General features: G+C 37.6%; 1 protein-coding gene and 1 non-coding gene across 2 annotated transcripts in view; both read left to right on the top strand.

Moving 5' to 3' along the window:
* Prkg1 (protein kinase cGMP-dependent 1) overlaps positions 1-24,209 on the top strand; it is a 1,109,494-nt gene that overhangs the window by 120,989 nt on the left and 964,296 nt on the right.
* Positions 23,481-23,587, top strand: LOC114680596. The gene has a single exon (XR_003732798.1). It is a non-coding gene; the product is annotated as a U6 spliceosomal RNA (small nuclear RNA).

The following is a 24,209-nucleotide window of genomic DNA, read 5'->3' as shown; positions in this document are numbered from 1 at the left end:
GAGACACTAAAATAAAACAGTAGCACAGGTTGACTTTGAACTTGCTATGTAGCACAGGCTAGCCTGTGATCTCAGATTCACTTGTTTCAACCTGCCAAGTTCTGGGAATACAGTGTTCTCCGATGTGTTTGGCCATGTAGACATTTTAGACATTTGGTGACATAGAGTACTAGTAAATTCTTATACATAAATGAACTCGTGAAAGGAGGAGCATAGAGGTTATATGTGTGTGTGTGTGTGTTTGTGTGTGTGTGTTGTGTGTGTGTGAAGATAGAAAGATAGACTATGTATTGACTGCTAAACTATGCTCAGCATTTAATGTTTTAATGTTGTAAAATTACATACATGTAAATAGACAAGTAGTTACATAATAAGCTCTTGGGTTTTTTTGTTTATTTAGTCAATAAACATTGAAAGTTTAGTAAACACAAGGCCCCATTTGACTACATAGCCTGAAGCAGACAGCATTTCTGCATAGCCACTAAGGGTCTGGATTCAGGATAAAATATGAGTGTAGAACCAGAATTAAACAGAGAATAAAACTAATACACTGGCAGTGTTTAGAGCCCATTTGTAAACATGCTATATACCTCCCATTTATTGTTTCACATCATTCACAGGATTCTGTATGGGAGCTATTATGTTCAATATGCAGACATGAAAACTTGAGATCTTAGTTGTAGAATGTCTTACTCAGTACTACAGAAATTGTGTTTCAGAGTCAAGAATTTCACCTGATCTTCTGCCTACCTAGTGACAATTAAATCAGAGTACTTGGTTACATATATGAGCAGCTGTGTGTATAAGTCACCAAACATTTAAGTTCATAAAAAATTTTATTTAAACCATCTTTATAGTCTATAAGCAGTTCAATTTTTTACTTAGGTTTCAGTGTTTTTACTGGCAACTATTTAACTAGTTACATGGGTAACTGTTGGATAAGTTAAATAATAACTAAAAGACAAAATAAATGAGGGAAGTAAATGTATGTCCTGGAAGTTACTTTTCAGATCATGGATCATGAAAACTATTTCACTAGGATCCATGAGGAGAGTAAATTGAACCAATGAATAGAATAGCACTGGGAGAAAAGTCTAGATAATCAGTGCAATGGAAAGAGATTAGCAAGATAGATGGGGATTAATCACCTTGAGAATGTTAATGAAGTACAGAATAATATGTGGCTAAATACAATATAGGGTCAGCAAGAAAGAGGGTAGCAGTGGATAACAGAAAGATAATTCTAAAAATCTGACATAAGGCCTGGATGCCCTGGCACATTTGTGCTGCCTGCAATGTTAGTGCCGTGTGGGGGTCAGAGCTTCTCTTTTCTTCCTCTGTACTACCTTCCATTGTGATGAATACTTCAGTTTCACACAGTGGTTGAGCATTTTATTACATGGTTCTGGGCAGTCACAGAGCTGAAACTGAGTCATTATTATTCTGCCAATAGTTAAGCTAAGTGCATATACCTTCAGTCTTCACCTGCTAGAATGCCTTGGCTAAAGCTGTAGAGCAGAGTCTGGAGACAGGTGGCTGGTAGTCATGTATTCTTAGATTCCTCATAACTTATTTCTTGATTTGAACTTGCTCATTCCTGGATCCCCAGATTATTAAAAAGGAAACAATAGCTCTCAAATTGCACACTGTAAATGGGGTGGACCCATCATGTCTATGAAAACACTCACACAAGGTAAAACTGAGATTGCTCTAATTAAATCATATCTTTCTTTTGTTTTATGTGCATGAGTGTTTTGCCTACACCTGTGTTTTTGTACCATGTAAATTCCTGGTGCCTGCAGAGGCCAGAGAGGAAATTGGATCCCCTAGAATGAGTTATAGAAAATTGTAAGCTGCCTTGTGGGTACTGGGAACTGATCCCAGGTCTTCTGCCAGAGCAACACGTGTTCTTAACCTCCAAGCCATCTCTCCAACCCTTCAATCTGATCTTTCTTAATCAGCACCCTTATGATGTTGAGTAACTTCTGACCCTTGGTTTTATTAATTCTAAGATGAGTGATTGGCACCCCTCTCATGGATTTGTTGTGAAGAGTAAATGTGTTTAATGACTCATGAAGTACCTGGCTTGCATGTATCAGCCCTTCAAAACATGAAGTGGTTTTCCAATTTGATCACATATTTCCATCTATCTTCTTTTCTAGATGTGAGATTATAATAATTAAACTTTAGTTTTTGAGGCCAGAAATTTTATTTCATGCTAAATGCTTTCAAATGATCTATCTTTTAAAATTATTACAACTGATCTGCATGATGAATTTTTTAATTATACCCATTTTATAGACAAGAAAACAGAGACTTGGAGGTATAAGTGCCTTCTCAAAATCACACACATAGCAGAACCACTACTGGAGGTCAAATAGTAAGAATGCAGTACATCCACTTGTTGAAAAGACTGTAAGGTAGGTGAGGTCTGTCACACACAGTAGGCACAAGGAGTCTCTTTTGTCTTCATTTACTGACATTTGGGTTGTCTATGGTACCAGAGAATAAATATGATAAAGTGTGAATATGTGCCTCATGTTGTAGAGGGCTATGCTAGGCTTATATAGAATCTAAAGTGGTAGATGTACATTTTCAGAAATTTTTCATCTGCTTGATTATAAATCCTGTGGACCAGACTCATATGCATGGCAGAAAACTTTCTTATTCTAGATTTTATTCTGATTGTTTTGCTTCACTTGAAATAACTATTTTATATTCAGATAGTAACTATTTCTATATAAGTACTATTGGGTAGAATAATCTCCACTCACAAATAAAATCCACACTTCTAAATAATTGGTTTTATTGGTCACTTTGAAAGAAAAGCCAGCATTCAAGAAAAGACTATGTGACTTTTGCAAACCTGTTTATTCTATTTGCATTTCACCTTTTCTTTCTCAAGTGCTTTTATTTTTTTAACATTTTCTTATTTATTTGTTTGTATTTTACATGTACATTTGTCTATGTGAGGGTTCCCATGAAAATGGAGTTATAGACAGTTGTGAGCAGCCATGTGGGTACTGGGAATTGAACCCACTGGAAGAGCAGCCAGTGCTCTTAAACACTGAGCCATTTATCCACCCCGCCCCCAACTTCATCTTCTTATTTGAAAAGTAAGTGGCTTAAAATAGGTCTTTCTTCACCTTTAATATCCCAAGACTCTTGACACAAAATGTTATGATTTGTGTTGGTGACTGTTTTGGGATAATAAATTACAACCGAAAATGTAGTCTAAAGGGAGAGATGTTTCAGGGTTAAGAGTAGAGACTGCTCTTCCAGAGTATCTACATCAGGCTGCTCACAACTGCTAGTATCTACATCTCCAGGAGACTCTGACTCCTCTGGCATATGTGGGCAGACACACACACACACACACACACACACACACACACACACACACATTCATAATTAAGAAAATAATACATTTTGAAATGTATCTTGACTTTTATTTAAGAAAAGCATTCAAGGGGGGCTGGAGAGATGGCTCAGAGGTTAAGAGCACTGCTTGCTCTTCCAAAAGTCCTGAGTTCAATTCCCAGCAACCACATGGTGGCTCACAACCATCTGTAATGAGATTGGTGCCTTTCTGGCTGTGGGATACATACAGACAGAACAATGTATATATAATAAATAAATAAATCTCTTAAAAAAAAAAAAAGAAAGAAAAGCATTCAAAAGTATTCCCCAGGTTTTTATTGACCTAATAAAAATATGTAGAGAATGTAGGAAAGTATCCCTGAAGAAGAAAGAAATCTGATTAAAGCATTCAGTACTATAATTTTTAAAGTACTTCAATAATAATTTTACCCTGTAGAGAGATTTTCATCTTTAAAGGAAAGTGTTTATTAACTCAAATCAACTTCTAAATTAGAAGATTGTCAGTTAATATGAAAAAGTGAAGTAAAAAATTCCAGTCTCCTGTGAAAGGCACTGCTGCAGGGCAGAAGGATTTGGGGAGATGGATCCTAACAGACTCATTTAGTATAGGCATATTTATCCGAACAGTTACCATTCAAGTGAGTCCTGTCATTCACTCTTTCATTCACTTACTCATTGACCATTAGTTGGAAACATCTGCTCTATACAAGAGCTTTCATCTAATGGAAAAAGTAGAACTGAATACTGATTATTATAACATAGTTATTGAAATGATCAGGGTTCATAAGGAACATTGGTTCATGAGGATCTCATTTAGCTGTCTGAGATCATGAAATCCTTACTGTGTAGTCTGACTTTTTCATCGGTACTATCATTTCCCCAATAATGACACAGAGACTTATTATTATATGTAAGGTTGACTGATAGCTTAGGCTTATTTCTAACTAGCTCTTATAACTTAAATTAACCTATTTCTATTAATTTACTTTCTGCCTTGTGGCTTTATTACTTCATCTCCATAGTGCCAGTCCTGCTTGCTCTGCATCTCCTGGTGTCTCCCCTTCATCTTCCCAGCATCCTTTCTGCCCAGAAATCCTGCCTAGCTATTGGTCATTCACCTTTTTATTAAACCAATCAGAGTGACACATTCTCACAGTGTACAAAAGAATTATTCCACAATATTCCCCTTTCTGTGTAAATAAAAAGGAAAGCTATTTAACTCTAACACAGTAAAACTATATACAATAAGAATAATTATCAGTTATTGTCTAAATAGAAAGGAAAGGTATTAACTTTAACAAATGAAACTATATACAATAATAACAATTATCAATGAAGAATTACATTCACGCCGGGTGGTGGTGGCGCACGCCTTTAATCCCAGCACTCGCGAGGCAGAGCCAGGCGGATCTCTGTGAGTTCGAGGCCAGCCTGGGCTACCAAGTGAGTCCCAGGAAAGGCGCAAAGCTACACAGAGAAACCCTGTCTCAAAAAAACCAAAAAAAAAAAAAAAAGAATTACATTCACAATGTCCAGTCCATCTTTCTTATTCTAATGAATTTAAAGTTTTATACCTAAACAATTTTCAATTATCACTTGTATTATCACCTTAAAACTATTTTTAGACCTCAAAATATTTTTTGATATGCTTTTATGTCTCTCAACCTTATAAACTTTACATCTCTTATTTAAGTTATTTTCCGAGTTTGGTAACAAGGAAAAGTGTAGAACTATAAGTATCTAGTCTTCAATATCCATCAGAGACCCAAGAAGGATAAAATATTACTTGAGTAAACAGGAAGTGCAGAGCAAACAACTTCCTAAACTACAGAAATTTGACAGAAACAGCTGGCTGCCTGGACAGTCACCCAAGGTTCCTCTATAACATTGGGATGCCCATCTTTGGCCTAAAGGTCTAAAATATCTGACAGACTTTTCTGTGAAGCAGGAAATTTTTGACGGACTGTTCTACTTTATCTTGGCAAAGTTTGGCAATCACTTTATTTTGTGCCCTGCCTGTCCAATTTGAACAGCATACTGTCAACAGTCAAGGCAAGGGCAGTATCTTTTCCCCAAGGCTAACTTTTGCCACAAAAAAGCAAACTACATATGGAGGATTTTTGATGCCATTATCTTCTTTGAAGTAGATTGGTGCTGCCAGGAACAGACATGTCTCATTGTAATGAAAAGCCTTATGTCATTGAAACAATTTAAAAATGTCATATTCTGCAGGTCTTTGAAGTATTTGAAGACCATCTATCAATGTAAAATATATCTCTGTTTGACCTTGAAAATACACCTAACATGACCATAGTTTGATTGTTATAGATAACTAACTACTAACCTGTATTTCTTCAATATCCTAAATAGTTTTCAAAGACTAAAACTTTACATAATTTTTTAAAATAAATTGTATAGGTACAATATCTTAAACAAGAATAGAAACAAATATACAGTATGTTATAACAAAATTAATCTTAAATTTGTATCAATATATAAAAATCCATACCAAAGTAAAATATTTGAAACTAGTGGTTGTTTAAAAGTAGACTCAATAATCCACCCTTTTCTCCCATTATTTCTATACTATATCTCCCTTTTTCTCTCTAGAAAAAGATCCCTGAATCTAGTCTCCTTTGTTTATCTTTCTCCCTGACCATGACTAGTAACAATTTGTAACCAACCCCAGTAAAGGATGACAAACATTTACAACACCCTAACTGACCAAAAACCATCCACTCCACCTCTTGGGAATGTAGGGAATCATGTTTTCTAGACTGCTTCCTGTTGTCTGGGAGTGATGACATCTTTCAGGGACCCTGAGAAAATTAAGATAATGGTCAAGTCCTGAGTGAGCCAGTGCTGTCCAGTCTTGATGGATGGGATATGCAAGGCTTAGCTGAAGTCCTGACTGGAATAGTCTATGAGGCTGGACCATCTCAGCAGCAGCCTTGAAGCTGTTCTGGATGCAGAATTCTGAGGAAACTACAATAGAGGCATTCTAAGAGGCTGGATCACCTGGGCCACCCATTTTCATTGGTGTCTGGTCCCTTTGCCCTGAAAATTTGAAAACTTTTAATGGTAACATACATATCTGTATTCTCATAAGTATGGAAAGTGTACAAGCTAGTTAAGGATGATTTTTTTTGTTCTATGTTTGAGCAGGTAAAATGCATCTGTCAACTTTATAAGTCTATTTGGACTGCACAATCAACTGTAATATAAATCTCTATCCATGCCATATGAAAGGATGCCAGGTAATAATAAATCATGAGGACTCTGCAGACAACAAGATTTACCATGTCCCATGTAGAGGCATCAGCTTTCATGTCACTTGTCCAACAGTCTTTCTTCAATTTCTCTCTCATGTCTATAGCTAAGATCCTCAGGAGTTCTCCCCCAGTCAAATCTGATCTCCATTGACCTGGAAAGAATCCACAGCCTCTCATTTCCTATAGAAACAAAAGCATAACCTGTTCCCCAACTTAACACATTTTCTACTTCCATTTTAAAGTTTAATTCAGCTGTCCCTTCCACAATCCAATGCTTCTCAGTAGCTGTTGTCTGTTTCCTTAGCATTCAAAAAATTCAAAATTAACAAAGCACCATATAAGATCTAAACTCCCTGTGTTATAATATTTTCCATCCTTATGTGGCTGCTTCTCCTCCTCCTTCCCCTCCCCTCCTTTCTCTTCTTGTTTGTTACTTTACTTCTCTCTTTAAAAACTTTATTATTTTTTAACTATTTATTTTTTATGACTGGCTAAACCCTTTTTCTTTATTTTTTTCTTAAGCCTATGTACATTGTTAAACACACTATAACCTGTTTAGAGATTTTTTTTAATGTCTGAACCTGCTTTATTTGGTTATCTGTCACCTTTTCTGTCTGCATGAGCAAAATCTTAATCGGCTGCATAGCTTAGCTCATGGTATGCTGGTGGTTCAAGCCCACAGGCAGTGGCCAGGAGACATATCTTTGTACCTAGGGCTGGTTTGAGAGACTACAGGACTAGGATTTGGCTGTTTTTGTGTGTTTGAAATCTTTTTTAAAGCTTTTTCAGGTCTTATATGGAAATACATGCCCCCACGTTGGATACCATTTGTAGTTGGATGTTTTGTCAGGACCGTTGGCTCCCCAATAATGACACAGAAACTTACTTTTAATTATGAAAGCTCAGCTGATAGCTTAGGCTTGCTTCATTAGCTCTTATAACTTAAATTAACCTGCTTTTATTTATCTTCATTTTAGCATGTGGCTTTTTACCTTTCTTTTATTCTATATGTCCAATTTCCTGCATCTCCATGGCATCTCCTGTGTGCTTTGATTCATCCCTCTTCCTTTCTGTCCCCAGACGTCCCACCTATACCTCCTGCCTAGCTATCAGTCATTCAGCTTTTTGTTATACCAATCACAGGAATACTCCTTCACATATATCCTACACATTACTGGGCAACGTCATCCTGGAATCAGTTTGAAAAATGAGAAGGATTTGGCATGTATTACTGCTCAGTAGATATTCACTGACTGTCAAATTCTGGAGAAGAAAATCATGGACACATAGTAGACAATTTGGGGACTGCAGGAATTTGTACAGGAATGGTTTTAATGACTGTAGCTTAGATACCACCAGCATGAAATATTAAAACTTATGGGCTTACCCTACAATAACTAAATCAAAATTGGGGTAGATTAAAAGATCTTTGGCCTTCTATTTATTTATTCTAAATAAATACTACATTTTGGGGTGACTTGTTATATATGATAACTTTTTTTTTTCAAAATCAATTTATATCAGAAAGTGATTGAAGTTGACTGAGGAATGGGCAAGATCATGAAAAACATTAAAAGGCTTATTTTTGCCTTATTTTTAATTTAAACTATAAAAATTGTAAGTTAAGATTTTGTAAACAATTCTGACAGGTGTAAGGTGGTATCTCAGAGTTGTTTTGATTTGCATTTCCCTGATAATTAGGGATGTTGAGCAATTCCTTAAATGTCTTTCAGCCATTTGAGTTTCCTCTGTTGAGAATTCTCTGTTTAGTTCTATAGCCCATTTCTTAATTGGACTGTTGGGCATTTTAATGTCTAATTTCTTCAGTTCTTTATATATTCTGGATATCAGTTCTCTGTTAAATGTGGGGTTGGTGAAGACCTTTTCCCATTCTGTAGGCTGTTGCTTTGCCTTGTTGGCCGTATCCTTTGTTCTACAAAAGCTTCTCAGTTTCAGGAGGTCCCATTGGTGGATTGTTTCTCTCAGTGTCTGTGCTACTGGTGTTATATTTAGGAAGTGATCTCCTATGCCAATGCGTTCAAGACGACTTCCTACTTTCTCTTCTAGCAGGTTCAGAGTAGCTGGATTTATGTTGAGGTCCTTGATCCACTTGGACTTAAGTTTTGTGCACGGTGATAGATATGTATCTATTTGCAGCCTTCTCCATGTTGATATCCAGTTATCCCAGCACCATTTGTTGAAGATGCTTTCTTTTTTCCATTGTACCCTTTTGGCTTCTTTGTCAAAAATTATATGTTCATAGGTGCGCAGATTAATGTCAGGGTCTTCAATTCGATTCCATTGGTCCACATGTTTGGTTTTTATGCCAGTACCAAGCTGTTTTTAATTACTGTAGCTCTATAGTAGAGCTTGAAGTCAGGGATCATGATGCCTCCAGAGGTTGTTTGGCTAAGATCAAAAACACTGAAGACACCTTATGCTGGAGAGGATGTGGAGCTAGGGGAACTCTCCTCCATGTCCCATGTAGAGGCATCAGCTGTGGTTGGCCAGAACACTAACTTGTAGAAACTAAGCTGAACTTTTCCACCTATTCTTATTAGTTTTTAAAACAGACTTAGAGAGATAGTTGAGCTATTCCGAGTACTGGCTGCTATTCCAGAGGACCTGGATTCTATTCCCAGCACCCAGATGGTGGCACACAACCCTGCAACTCTAGTTGCTGAGAACCTGACTCCCTCTTCTGACCTCTGCAGACTCTTCATGCACAAAGTGCAAAGATATAAACACAGGCAAAGCATCCATACACATAAGAATAAATAAATATGATCTTTATGATATTATACTATGAATATATAATTTATATTATAAAAATATAATTTATATTGTGAATTTCCTCCCCTATGCGTACATATGATATCATTTCCTCCTTTGTTAAAATGTGAGATTGTGTTTAAGAATTCATACCACACAAAGTTTAGCACAGTTTGGCACATAGAAAAAGATTCATATTTACCATCAGAATTTAGCTTTTCAAAATAAATAATCAAATATATATTTAAAATACATAATCAAATATATATGTCCAACTTTTCATATTGATGAATATTTTAAAAATTCCCAATACTCAACTTAGCCATTCAAAGGCAGACCTGCATCCTGAAAACTTTTTTGTATTTTGTAGTATTTTGATGGCATGTAATACCATCCATTTTTGTCTTTCTATAAATGGAACATTTTAAATTGGGTCAGCTACAATCAACAAAACTTTACTGATTCAAAAATTTGTGGGAACCCCGAGATTAAGGTGCTACATTTGGTGAGGTCTTTGTTGTGTAATAATGTGGTAGAAGGGTTAACAGAGGTCAGGAATCAGTGAGGAGCGAAACTCAGAGAGCAGCTTTAGTGATCTGGGAGTGTTGAGCTCTCAAGGCCTCATCTCATTACGGCCCAATGTTGCGATTGGAGATTAAGTTTCCGATGGATGCACTTTGGAGACCACCTTCATACTGCAGCACTGTTTGAAAACATCAAACATGTTTGATTGTTCGAGAAACCCACTTTCATCTGCCTAAGCTTTCACAAATTGGTGGAACCCATTTGGGAAACAAGGGGCTGTGTCAAGACAAAACAAAACAACAATAGCAACGAAGAAGCACCTCATTTCAGATGGATCCAGATTTGATTCTTAGGCTCATTAGCCACTGATGAGGCCATCTTATTTATCCATTGGTGCTTATTTTAGTTATCTTTGTGTTACAAATAAGTACCTTTGAGTTGGACCCATTCATCATGGAGCTAGGTTTGTGTCACTTGCATTAGAATTGCCTCCTCCGTTCCAACATCAGTTTTCAGTTTTCCATTTCTTTTGCTGTTTAAATTAATCAGTTGAATTAAAGATGAATAATTACTGGCTCTGTTCCTATAGTAACAAGTGTCACATTCCAACAACTTAGAAGAAATAAGGTAAGTTATTTTCAGCTTTCATTGCTTACAGTCTTCAAAACCAACACTGGGGTGATATATTTTATTTTCTCTTTAGTAGTCACTGGGCCCTAATTAGTAGCCCCTAAGGAGAGACATAGAGCTCAAAGAAAGTCTTTTTAAGTTGACATCAATGTTAAGTGAAACAAATGATATCTTAGCTTTCCATTTCTCTAAAGACCGTAACTGTATGGCTCTGTCTTTTTTATTAGGAAAGTGCCACAGGTCCTACATGAAGAACATTCATGTGCTGATAGCAACAGAATAATTAGCAGTTGATTTGTTAAAATGTGAATCTCCAACTAATACTTATTAGGTACATATGTGCCAGACATTGTGATGGGTGCTGGCGGCATACCACTTTTATAGAAAAATACAGTTTTGGTGAGTGAATTTAAATCAGAGTTAGATGAAACGTGTCTTAATTGGGCTGCAACAGGATACTAAATCGAAACATACTTTGGTTTTAAAATTCTAAGTCTCTACTGCATTCCAGACTGAAGAGTCATATGAAAAGAAGGACGAGGCAGACCCCTTGCTGTAATTATTGCCAAGGAGTAGGAAGAGAGAAGAGATGAAAAGAGGGACAGTGCAGTAGAATGGTCCTTAGGAGAATGGACAAGGTTGATAGTTACCACTTTGAGGGCTATGGTAGCCATGCCACAGACTAATGATAATTGTTGGAATCAACTACTTGAAAAACGTGCATATGTGTGTGTGTGTGTGTGTGTGTGTAACTATGTATTCAAGACCTATGTAATTTGTTTTTAAGTTTTATATACTTACTCAAATAATGAGCACTATGTGTCCTTAATTCTGTTACACCCAAGATAGACACTTATACAAATTACCACCTTAAGCAAAACTGCTGGGAAATAGCTATAATTCTGAGAAAATAGGGTTGGAAGACAACACTAAATAACTTTGTCAGTGAGAAGGATAAGAACTCAAAAAAATTAGTTACCTGCTTTTATATATGTTATTTCCTTACTACTACATATATAAATAGTATATTTATATATACTATATATAAATAGTATATAAATAAATATATTATATTATTAATATATTAATAACACATAAACATAATTAATATGCTCTTTCATCCTAAAATGACCTGGAATTTTCTGGTAGAGGTGAGTTGGGGAGGACTGTAGCTTGTGAGTCCCTGAGAAATAGCAAAATTGGACAGCAACTTCTGGCCTTGGATGCAGTTGAGTATGACTCGTGGCACACTGAGACAATTGCATACATGCAGGCATCTTTGTAGCTTACAAAACTTGGTTCAGGTTGGTGCCACTTCGATGGGTGAAATTACACAGAATCACATGTACAGTTTGCTTTGTGTTTAGATTGTCCCCTAATATCTGAATAGTGCTGGGGTACAATTCCATTTCATTAGAAGGACAATAAAAGGAGGGGCTATATTTCTCTCTCCTGCAAGTTGCAATTGATGCCTTGACTGGGCATTTCTCTGCTTACATTACCATTATTTTCACTGTTCTTTCCTCAGTTAGGAAGTAAGCCCTTTGCTTACTTGTGATTCAGTGATTTAAGGAACCATTAACACCTATTGAAGGAGGTGCCCCAACTGTGGAGATCAATCAAGGCAAAGATGAGAAAAAGAAGGAAACGGACATTGCAAAGGGAAGAATATATCAGGGTGTGTGTGTAGTAAGTGCTGGAGACCTGGAGGACCACCTGAGGTGCAGATCTACAGCAATGTACTCAGTGTGCATGCTCCAGACAAATTGGTCAGAGAGTCTCTCTTTCCTTGTATACTGTCTCTAATAGAGCCAGGCTGAAAGAAATGGGAGTATCTTCTTCACAGGAAAATGAGTCAAAAATCTGCTGCTTGGACAGTAGTTTAGGAGATTCTATAATACCAAAGGTATCATCCCTTTGTATAAACACACAAAAATGGGACTTTAAGGCAGTTTCCATGAAGCCACAGGCTAGATACTTCAAGGATTCTTTTGGAGTTGTTGTGAAGCTGAAAAAGAAGGCAAGCTCTTTGGTTACCCTCGCGTTCACTTCAAAATGATCTATTTTATTTATTCAATAGAGGATTCCCTGGCTATCAAACCATTTGCAAAAGTACAGGTCAGACAGCAAAAATAAGGTTGCACTGTGATATGTTGTCATGTGAGCCCACGGCATCTTTAGTCTTAACTGGAATCATACTGTCTTTTCCTTTCTCTTCTCAATGAAACTGTAACTCCAGCAGTCGGGGAGTCTCTAGAGTCTACTGTGTGGAGAAGCTGTCTTATTATAGGGCTGGTGGCATAAAAAGAGATATGCGGGCAGCATCATTTCCAGCCTGGAACTTCAGGCACAATCTTCCATTCGAATAAAAATGCAGTCAAATTCACAGCCTTGCATCCAAAACGTAAGAGCTGTTTTCCCATAAGTGGGTGTAACTTAATTTAAAACATTCTAAACACAGTACCGTATTCCTTGAGCAGTGATTTGCCACACAACTGATGAAACATCTATAAAAGCGGCAGTGAAGCACGGAAAGAAGATGACTTCAGAACATATGCTCAGCTTGGTACTTCATTTCAGCCATTAGGCCTTCCACGTACCCTATGCTGTCAGCCTTTTGGCTGCTTGCAATACTAGTTTAAGAGCTGATTCCCATAATATCGATTTGGGAGGAATATCTACCTTGAAAGTTCCCATAATTTAAGTTCGTCAACTAGATGAACAGTAAAAGTTTTGTGTAAAAATCTGGTAGAAGGTAGTCACTTTTCTAATAAGATTTGTAATCATCAGAAGATTGAAAGAGCTCACGATCTTCTCCCAATGCAGCCTCAATGCAGCCCCACAGAAGTATCTGTGTTCTTTGAGCATTTCTGGAAATGCAACTCCAAGTTCATTGCCCGAAGAAACAGGTAAGGCGCAGCATCATATTTGCTAAGGAGCAATTCGTGGAATCATGGATGGACCAAGACGATGAAAAGGGTGCTGGCAGTCTGAATAGTAAAGTTTTTTTCCCTCCCATTTTTTTAAAAATAAAATTGCAAATAGCTGTGTTGTACATATTATTATATGTAGCAACTAAGCAAGTCTCTGTAAAAATCATCAGTCTGAAAAGGTGGAAAAGTGAGTTATCAGTCAACTTTCACTGAATTAATAAGATCCTCAATTAGCAGCTTCAATATGCAGAACTTAGCAAGGAGTTGCACGTTTGTGCCTGTGCTCTTTGCACTTAAATAACAGTATTTGTTCTCCCGAATACTAGTATCCATTTGCAGTGTTTTGTTGTGTTTATGTGTGTGTGCATGTGGCATGAGGCACATGTGTGTAGGAGGGTATGAATTTGCGTGTGTGTGTGTGTGTGTGTGTGTGTGTGTGTGTGTGTGTGTGTGTGTATGTGTGCGTGTTCTTGCTTAGGCTAGAGGTCAGCCTTGGGTATCATTCCTCAGGAGCTATCCACATTATGTTTTGAGAAAAGTTTTCACTGAGAACCAGGCACTGTTCTAGCTAGTTTTTGTAAGCTTGGTACAAATCTAGACATACTTGGAAAGAGGGAATCTGAATTGAGGAATTGCCTTTACCAGATTGGCCTGAGGGCATGTCTATAGGCCAATGATGAGTTTATTTAGAAGTAACAGGAAGGTGGGATGGATCAGATTGTGAAGGGATTTGAGTAATAAGGAGTTTGCATGTCAGAGTTAGGTGATAATGAATTAGAAAATGGTTTCAAGTGAGAAGCTGATATATGCTTGTACATGCATAGTTTGGTAAATAGATTATAACCGTCTTCAGGGGAGGAATCAGATCCTTAGTCAAATCACTCATACACTGATAACATATAACACATGCTTACTGGATTATTAAAAGCATAAATTGCATAAATTAAGATGGCAGATTTTAATAACATGCATCTTATGTTTTAACAATTTTCTAGGACTTTTAAAATGAAACCATACTGATTATATCCCAAACATAGATTTAAACACAATACAACTGGACTCAGAAACACAATGGTCCTAATAGGCTTAGTGTTCTGCCTCCTGAAATATCATTGTTTCCTGTTGATCCAAAGAAGACTTAAACATGGCAATAGCTCCAAGAGTCTCTTGGGCTTATTGAGGAGATATTTGGTTTCCTTTATTATAAGTATTTATTTCTAGAATCAGTAGCCTGATGTGTTGTTAGTAGCCATTTGTCTTTAAGAACAAAAATCATTGTATTCATTAGGAATTGCTCCCAATATCCTCACCTTAAATTTCTAAGAGTGATAAACCATTTGATTTTTCTGTGGGTATGAATTATTATTATTATTATTATTATTATATAAAACAAAATATGCTTTATTATTATGAATTAAAAATTAGAATAAATATATTAGCTCAGACTTTGTAGTGAAATAATTTATCAGAGAAATACAATATAACCAATCCTTTCTTCTTCTTTTTTGTCTTTTACATGCCAGGAGTAAATGCTGCTAAGTATTTGTATCATTCCAAAAGTTATGTTGAAATCTAATATCCAGTGTGATATTCTTTAAAGTGGTGTTTTCAAAGATAATTAGGTCATGGAGGGTAGAACCTTCAGGGATGATTTCTGTGATCTGACAGGAAGAGTCTGTAAAGACTTCTTACTTCCTTTCTTTGTTTCATGATACAGTGAAGGTTACAATACAGTGAGAAGTTGTGGGAAGTTATCAGTAGCTGCAAACAACTTGGATGAACTACGGGTAGAAATCAACCCCACTGATAGCCTCATCTAGGAGTTCAATCCTCCAGAACCGTGGACAATGGATTTCTGTTGTTTATAAGCAATATTATAGCAACTGCATCTGCTGGATAGTAAGTGAACAGGTGGCTGTTTGAAAGAACATTCTGACATGCTTCAAGTAGGAAAGCAGAACCATTTCTTTCTGTGCTCATTTCTTTTGAACAGCGGCTTACCCAGCAAGTACTATTGTACTGGCTGTGAGCTACCACAAGTGTCACAAGAGATTCTACAGCTGATGTCAATGACACCTTCTCTAGAATCCTTTGAGTGGATGTCACCATTCCCCAGCTCCTGTAGAAACTATTTGTTTAAAAATTGTAATTACAGTCTTTCTTCATGTGCTGAACAAGATGCAGAGCCCAGAAGGGAAATTTCATATCTGTTGCAAAGTGTCTGGATGGCAAATGACTGACGTCTGCAGTGTATGACATCCTGTCAGTGTATGACATCCTGGCCTTCTCACCTGGAGGTGGGGGAGGAAATCTCTGTGGGATAGCCTATACTCCAGAGGCTAGTCTGCTTCCTAACACAGAAGTAAGCTCAGGACAGATTTCTCTTAGAGCTATTTCTATGTCTGGCTCCCTCTGGTGTTGTGGAGTCCTTTCATTTACACTCCTGCAGGTTTCTTCTGAGACCACAAAATCTGCCCTTCATGCTCTTTCTCAAGGAAACCACATCTACTTACAGATACAGAGAGTGGTCATGCCATTCTCAATAGAATCACCTCTCCTGCAGATATACTAGACTTAGAAGACATATAATCTTTTTAAAGAAGGCATATTTAATAAAGTAAGTGGATCAAGTTTATAAATTTTTTAAAGGACAGCATAGTGTATTTTTTCAAAGATATACAAGGATACTGCTTGAGGATTTTAAGAAGGAATTCTTTAGTTACATTATAGAAGATCTTTGAAACAAGATGATTTAAGGTTTGTCTGAGAATTGACGTTAGGCCATTTTATCTAGTGAGAAATGGACAGTTACCATTATGCCACATTATGGTATGCCTTGGAAGCTAGGAAATGTGTTTGTTCTAAACTTGAAGGATGGTGGAAAGCCACTGCATGTTTCTGAACATCACCATAATTCTGTTGAAACTACTTCAGCTGATAACAGGCTTGCTACAAAGACTGAATATCAGTGGTGGGAAATAAAAGCTGAAAAGTGCAGCAAGTTTAACAGCAAGATGAGAAAATGTGAAATTCCACAGTGGTGCTAGCTGTAGAATGAGGAGTGACATTTCAGAAGTAGAATTGATGAGACTTGAAATGTAACTGGATACAGAGAGCAAGGGAGGGTTTGTCTAAGTGGTGACCTCTTAGTGTTTTCTCAGAGTAGAATTACTGCACTGAAGAAAATGCATGTCACTGTTCTCTTCAAACATGCAAACACTGGGGCCAGGGGTGGTGGTGACTCAGTCACTAAAACAGATGCTGTGCAAGCTTGCAGACCTGGGTATGATCCCCAGCACCCACACAAAAGCCAGACATGCTTGAATGCATCAGTAATCCTGGTGCTTGGGTAGCCAAGAAAGACAGACACCTGGGGGTTGCTGGCTAGCTAGTCTATCTGAATCAGTGACCTTCATGTTCAGTGAGAGACCCTGTCTCAAAAACTAATGTAAAGATCAATAAAGGAAAACACCCAACATTAACCTCTGGTCTCTACATGCATGTACCAGTGTGTATGAATGCATACCTCTATGTACTTATACACATATACTAAAACATGCTACACACAATTTTATAATTTTTTAAATTCTGAATCGATTTAATGGAAGGGAATGTTGTCTCAATGTTGTATTCATTCATTCTGAAAAATACTATAAATAAATGCAAACTTATTACCTGATTTTTGTCACCTGTCATGTTCATGAGCTGAGAGAGGCAAGCAAACCTTTCTTCTTAGGTTTTTATATCTTTTCATATTTGGAGCCCTTCTTTCTGTAGGGTTCATAATGCTGTGTTGAAAGGCCTGTGGTGATTTATGACAGCCACATCCGGACTGTTTCCTGAATAACAGCCAAGAGAAAATGTGAAGCCCAATGAAAATTTCTAGGCAACCAAGGGCACCGCAGGAGGTGTGGCAATGCTTTAAGAAAATAAAAAAATAAATAAAAAGCACTGTTAGCAAGTTCCTTGGTTAGCATTATGGGAAAGAATTGGTTCCCAAGAGCTAGATTTCAATGCTGCTTCCATTAATAGTGAGTTTTACATTTTTTGTACAAATCATTTTAATTCTGTGGGCCTTTGCTTTCCAATTTCTAAAGTAGTATTTTCTTTTTTTTTTTTTTTTTTTTTTTTGGTTTTTCGAGACAGGGTTTCTCTGTGTAGCTTTGCGCCTTTCCTGGAACTCACTTGGTAGCCCAGGCTGGCCTCGAACTCACGGAGATCTGCCTGCCTCTGCCTCCCGAGTGCTGGGATTAAAGGCGTGTGCCACCACCGCCCGGCTCCTAAGTAGTATTTTCTTAAAGGATAATTGGGATGATGTAAATTTCCTTATATTTGCAAAATGAGAATTTTATCCTAACTAGTTTTACCTCTTCAAGGGAAGGGAAAGGACCTCTATTTCCAGTATTGTCTTTCCCTGGCTCCTTACTGGTGCACATCAAAGCTTGTGGATGGCTGAGTGATCTCTTCTGAGTTGTGTAAGTGACAATCTGTGTACTTTTTTTCTTTTACTTTGACTGAAAAAAAAAAGAAGCAAGAAATGAGCAGGAGCCCTTTTGCTATTAAAAATAAACATTTTTTCCCTCCTCTCTTTGTCTTTGTTGGTGATGTACTTCACTTAGGATAGGGGAATTAGTCTACAGAGCCTGCTTTTGTATACTTTATGATGAACCCTTAGATTCTCTAACTATTAAGAAGAGTTTCCTGTTGAGGTAGCTGCTGCTGGCTTAGTGCATGGAAAAACTGTTGTTGCATCTTTTATTTTTACTTTTTGGCATTTCCTGGAGGTGACAGGAAGATGAAAAGTGACCTGCTGTTTGGTCCTCCCCTGCCTCCCAGCAACAGCTTCTCATTTTGAGTAATTGAACAGCTTCCTCCCTTTGCCTCTATGTGTGTATATTCCTGTGTTCCTCTACCTCCCTCTGCATCCACCAGAAAAGAACCCCTGCTTAATAACAACTCCCAATTCCGAATTCTAATGTATACCTGAATTATGCCTTTGGTAACATCATATTCAACAGACTAATTTTCTGGTGAGAATATCTGTCACCTCATGGCTACCCTGCTGCAGATAGATAGGACATGTATTGTCATTACTTACACTTTACAAATGAGAAACTGTGGTAGGAACAGAACAAGGTACTAGTGTGTCCAGACTGGAAATGTAGCTGCAAGAGGGTTTTGTTTTCTTTTTCATAGACCTGGGGAGTTTTTAAATATGTATGTGTCAAGATCCCTAGGAAGATGCCCATTGCCACAAAGCACACTGAGGTGGGAATGTGCCTGGCTCTCCTTTGGTGATTTTATGAGTCCGTGCATCCATGGAACAAAGCTCTGTGGGGGCTGACAGAATGATACCTGGGCTTATTTTCCTCACAGCTCAGGTTATCAGCAGATGCGCTGCTGACTCAGTGAAGTGAACAAAAGAGAGTACATGCCATTCCTGAGCATGGTCCTCCCTTTCTCTATGGCTAGATACAATTATGCAATTGCCTTTCCTGCATGATATATATTTATATCTAACTTGAAGTCTTATGTGTCTTCAAAATAGCTTGGGCTTGACCTTTGTCCTCTAGTCAACCTTTTCCTGGCAACTAGATCTTTAATTCTCTACTGTGTGCTTATGTGAGTCCCCTTTCAAATCATATGACTTCTCATAGGCCACATTGTATGATAGCCTATTTTTCCACATCTGTTTTTCCCATTTAGATTGTAACTAAGCAACAGAGCATCTCTGTATCCTTCATAGCATTTGATGGTAGATGGAAACACCAAGTATGGGGCAGTAAATACACCGATGGGAAGGTGAATCTTTTGTCTGCAACAAAAATCCATTGATAGTTTATATTGAATATATTTGAAACTTAGACAATAAACAATAAAAAGCATCATTTATTTATTTCTTATTATTCAATCTTCTGGCTTTTACTGTAGTTCCAGTGAAAGAAGCTTACAAGTATACTTTTCAATTCTCTTTTAAGACATACCATAATTTCTAAGCAGTTACTAGTCTATTAGGAATGTACCAACTACAGTGACGGAGCCAAAAAGTATTTTTGGTTTGCTCAAGTCAGGATGAAAACCAAGGTTGTTAGAACCAAACATACTCCAAGGCACAACGCTTTGAACTGCACAGGACTGCTGCCCTCTCCCTGTGGGAACTAGGAACCAGTGTAGCGCTATGGTTTGGGCACAGTTCTTGTTGAGAAATCATCAGAAAGATCAATTGATCCTTCCTAGATCAGGTTTGTGTCATGGTTTCAATTCAGAAAACTGTCGCCTAAGTTGAAAGCTACTTGCTGAGGAAACCTTACAAAAGCGCTCTTGTTATGGGTTCACAGTTTGTTAAGTAAATCGTGTCTGACTCCAGTTGCTGGAGAACCAGAACTTGAAAGTCGGAGTGTGAGAACTGGCCAGGGCACAGTGACTGGGGAGAAAGGATTAAATTCAGCACTGGTAATATCCATTTCTGGTCTTTATAATATTCTCTAGGCTGCCAGTTTTCTACAAAGGAAAATAATTAACCCGATTAACTCCCAACTCTTGCCTTCCTTTCTTGTATTAGTGGATATAAAGGTGCCCGAGGCAGCCCTTAGGCACTTCTACTGTAATTATACACCAAGCTGAATGGGAAAAAACTAAAAAGGGTCCAAGTCCTTCCCCCAAGCATGAATCTCTGTGTTGGCTGAATGTCAGTCAAGATATTTCAGCAAATATCTTGACCTGTACCCACTTCTCTGTATCCCCCCAGACTCAGGAATTTCTCTCAGCCTTCCCAGAGATCTGATCCATCACCTAGTTCTAATCAGACACTAGGACTCTGTTCTCCTACAAGAACCCCCATTTCCTCTATGGTGATGGCCCACGTGCTCCAGACTTGCGTTGCAGGCACATGAGTTGCAGGCAAGGCAGCTTAATGTTTTCTTTCTTTCTGAAATTGTAGACGAAATTCTAAACAGTCTTAGTAAATAAGAAACACAGAGCCAAATACAGAGGTAAAAGCCAAAGATATCAGAGAGTCACTACTACCTTATCTTACCACCTTGCCGCGTTGCTTCCCAGAGGAGTTTCTTCTTATCTGATTTGTCTTTTTATTGCCTTTCTGTTCTGCCTTCTCATTGGCTCTAAATCCAACCAAATGACTTCCTCATCACAGCCTGTCTATACAGACCTCCAGGTCTCTATGGTTGGTACTGGGATTAAAGGTTCGTGTCACCATGCTTGGCTGTGTCCTTGACCACACCGAGACTGCCTGCCATGTGATCAGATTAAGGGCATGTGCCACCACTGCCTGACTCCGCTTATGGCTCACTATAACCTCTGATTTCTGGGCAAATTTATTTATTAACATACAAATAAAATCACATTTCAGCACAAATAGAATATCACCATATGAAATACTTAGAACTTGCAGGGTATCCCATCATTTCTATTCCTGTTTTCCAGTTTGTTTTTGTACTCTTACCTCCAGAGATCCTGGTGAGAAGTATCTTTTGACTTCTATATTTCCCTGTTTTGTGTGCTCCTTACATTGTAGACATTTTGAACCTGCTTCCATATGTAAACTTTTCAAATGTCAGCTTCATATTCAAGTTGCTATTATGTCTTTCATAAGGAGGGACTCAGTTGTAATTGAATACATTTCAAGTTTTATTAAAATAGAACTTAGTCCTTTTTTCCCATCTCTCTTAGATTCCAAAATATAAGTAAGTAAGAATTTAAATGTAAATTTTTTATCACCTAATGTAGAAATAATATCTGGCCATTGAGATGTCATTGGTGGGAAAAATAACTATGGGATGTGTCTCTATATTGGACTGTGTATACACAGATGAAGAATGATTAATATACGACACTGCTTAATTATGGCAAAACAGGTGACACTGCTTTTTAAAAGTACAATAACCAGAGACGGTAAAGTGTGGTTTAGAGGAGGGAACTACAATGGTTTCTGTCTAAGGAAGTTCAGGTCCCAGGGTCTCTAGCTGCATCCAATGTAATGTTCCCTGGCCCTACACTGAGGATGAAGGAAGCACTTGATTGCCTTTTGGCAAATAGGAACAGTGGTTAGAAACACCTACTCAGTTAGCAGGCTTCCTTTTGCAATATTGGGGATGGGGAAAGGTTTTGGGACTGAAGAAATTTGTTTTCTTAAACACTAAGAAGGGGCTTTCAGACTATAGGACTTTGGGAAATTTCACCAGGGCACAGACAGGTAGAGGACTGAGCATGGGTAGAGGACTCAGCAAGGGAGGAAAGACACAAGGCAACCTGAGAGAGCCCAAAGCTGGGGCAATGGGAGTTTTTCTTTCACTGTGGACACGCTTCACCAAGTGTTATATTTGACATGTGCTGCTAGGACATGACAGGAACACTCCCAGGAGTTTATATTCTTCTCACTACCTGACTCAAAGAGAACAGGATGTGGTAGTGAATTCAGAGGAGATGGCATATTAAAAATTGACATTAAATCATGCATTCTTCCTGTTATAACCTTCGATTTATCTCCTAAAAGCATTTGATGACTGAGAACCACTACTGAGTTCACCAGGTTTGGGTAGACTGAAGCCAGCAGATTTTCAAATGGCTTTAAAAAGTTGACTGAAAATCCTCTCCAGCAAAGGGGGAAGAATTGGTTTTCTTAAGCTATCCATGATAAATTGGCTTTGAGGTTTCTGTGTTTGTGTGGAAGGGAGAAACAAAAAGATGTGTTTTTGACTGGTACTGATGAACAGATGAAAACTGTTCTCTGAGAAGCTTTCTCCTGTGAACTGCAGAAGTGTGTCCTTTGCTGGGTTAAGAGTGTATAGATATGCACTGGCTTCTAACTTTCATTGTAACCCATGTCCCCAGGCATTCATGGGGCTCCCCAGGCATCCATGGGGCTCCCCAGGCTTCAATCCAGTGATCAGGTAAGTGTTTGAAATAAAACAGTTGGATCCAGCTAAAGTAGCATAGTTCCACCTGCTAAGAGTCAAAGAATGTATGTTCATACACATATTTCACATTATAACCAATGTCAGCATTCATCGTCCAATTCATCTCTCATTGAAATGTTATAATGATGATTGATAATGAATTAGATCTATCCCTGGTAATAGAGTCTAATTTTCTACTCACACATTGCTTTCTTGGGATATTATTCTTGCTGCATTTTTACCATTTTTCCTGAGAACAGATAATTATCACAAAGAGCAGATTGGCATGAATGAGACATGTGAGCGCAGCCCAATTAGTATACAGAATTTTTGACTTGTGCTATTTCTTTCAATTTCTGTTTGTGAAAGGGCTTGAAGTGTTTCTTAAGAACAATTTCCATTGCCCTCAGATTGTCTCTGGATGTGTTCAGGTACGGTTTTCCACAAACATGAAGTAGTTGAAGTGATTATTCACAGTGATGACTTTTTCCTGGACTTAATTACTTGAGACAAGTTAACAGTGAGCCCTGACTTTGGAAAATCAGACTTTTTTGCTTGGGGTATTTGAAAAATCTATTCCATATCCTTTCTAATGCAGCATGCAATAATTTTATCTCCATAAAGAATGGACATTTGCACGTATATTTCTAGGAGAGTGACTTTTGCAGAAGATGACTAGATTGTTTCATATGGAGTAAACACTCATTTGGAATCACTCACTGCCTGAGCAGATGTTAGAAGAATCTGCAATATATTCTTAGTGAAATCAGTGTTGTAATTAGGTTGAAACTCATTTAGGACTTTTTAAAAATAATATTTCTATAAAGGAGAAAGTTAACAAAGCTTAGTTTTAAAAGGACTTAAAGTGAACCTATAGTGGTACTGTACATTGTGTTTGTGATGTGTGTTCATGTGTGTGTATATGTGTGTGTGTGAAGGTGAAAAATCAGGAGGATTTAGGAAAGAAAAATAGATGTTGCTTACAGTCTTTACCTCTTATCTAGGAAACTTCTCTTTGCAATAGACTGAGACTATTGCAGAAAACTACAACTGTGTTCACTTCAGCAGCACATATACTAAAATTTGAACAATACAGAGAAGATTAGCATGGCCCCTGCTCAAGGATGACATGCAAATTTATGAAGCAGTCCACATTTTTAAAACAAGACATTTCATGACAGTCATATTCCATCAATATCTATCCAAAAATCCAGTCCTACAGAAGGTACTAAAAGGAAATCTCCAACCCCAGGAAGTTAGCTATACCCATGAAAACACAGGCAATAGATAATCCCATACCAGAAAAAATCAAAAAAAGGAAGCACACACCACCACTACCACACAACACCATTACCACCACCACCACCAACAACAACAACAAAATAACAGGAATTAACAATCACTGGTCATTAATATCTCTCCATATCAAAGGACTCAATTTGCCAATAAAAAGACACGGGTTAACAGAATGGATATGAAAACAGGATCCTTCTTTCTGCTGCATACAAGAAGCTCACCTCAACATCAAAGACAGACATCACTTCAGGGTAGAGGGTTGGAAAAAGAGTTTTTAATCAAATGCACCTCAAAAGCCAAGCTGGTGTAGCTATCCTAACATCTAACAAAATAGACTTCAAACCAAAACTAATCAAAACAGATGGAGAAGGACATTTCATATTTATCAGAGGACAAATCCACCAAGATGATGTCTCAATTATGAACAACTATGTCCCAAATACAAAGGCGCCCACATTTGTAAAAGAAACATTACTAAAGCTTAA

This window comes from Peromyscus leucopus, chromosome 1 (genome assembly GCF_004664715.2).
Source record: "Peromyscus leucopus breed LL Stock chromosome 1, UCI_PerLeu_2.1, whole genome shotgun sequence".
Taxonomy (NCBI): Eukaryota; Metazoa; Chordata; class Mammalia; order Rodentia; family Cricetidae; genus Peromyscus; species Peromyscus leucopus.
Note: the sequence above shows the minus strand (reverse complement) of the source record. Positions and strands in the feature narration are given on the sequence as shown.